The sequence below is a fragment of the Crocuta crocuta genome, unplaced genomic scaffold (genome assembly GCF_008692635.1).
Source record: "Crocuta crocuta isolate KB4526 unplaced genomic scaffold, BGI_CrCroc_1.0 scaffold8658, whole genome shotgun sequence".
Lineage (NCBI taxonomy): Eukaryota > Metazoa > Chordata > Mammalia > Carnivora > Hyaenidae > Crocuta > Crocuta crocuta.
In genome coordinates this window covers 1-238 of record NW_027532552.1, presented here as the reverse complement: position 1 = coordinate 238, position 238 = coordinate 1, and the positions used below count along the sequence as shown (strand labels likewise).

Genomic DNA, 238 nt, shown 5'->3' with positions numbered 1-238 from the left:
CGTGCACCTGCCTCTCCCAGTCTCCAAGCTCTTCCTCTCCCCACGTGAGCACCGCAGGTACAGCCCAGCTCCGAGGATCAGCAGCGCGACCCCAAGAGCCCCCAGGATGTTTCGAAGTAAATACGCAACAGCCTGTCCGTGTGGACCTGTTTCTCGCTCAGAGACAGTGAAGAAGGATGAGAAAAGGGACAGTGTCAGACGCCCATCACCAAGCACGTGGAGGCGTCTGAAGGGACGG

General features: G+C 59.2%; 1 long non-coding RNA gene across 1 annotated transcript in view; it reads right to left on the bottom strand.

Moving 5' to 3' along the window:
* The window catches only part of LOC144244216 (uncharacterized), a 1,052-nt gene extending 876 nt beyond the window's left edge, over window positions 1–176 (bottom strand). Inside the window, exon 1 of the long non-coding RNA XR_013338870.1 lies at window positions 12–176. This is a non-coding gene — a long non-coding RNA (uncharacterized LOC144244216). The remainder of the gene's footprint in view (window positions 1–11) is intronic.
* Window positions 177–238: the final 62 nt, after the last annotated feature.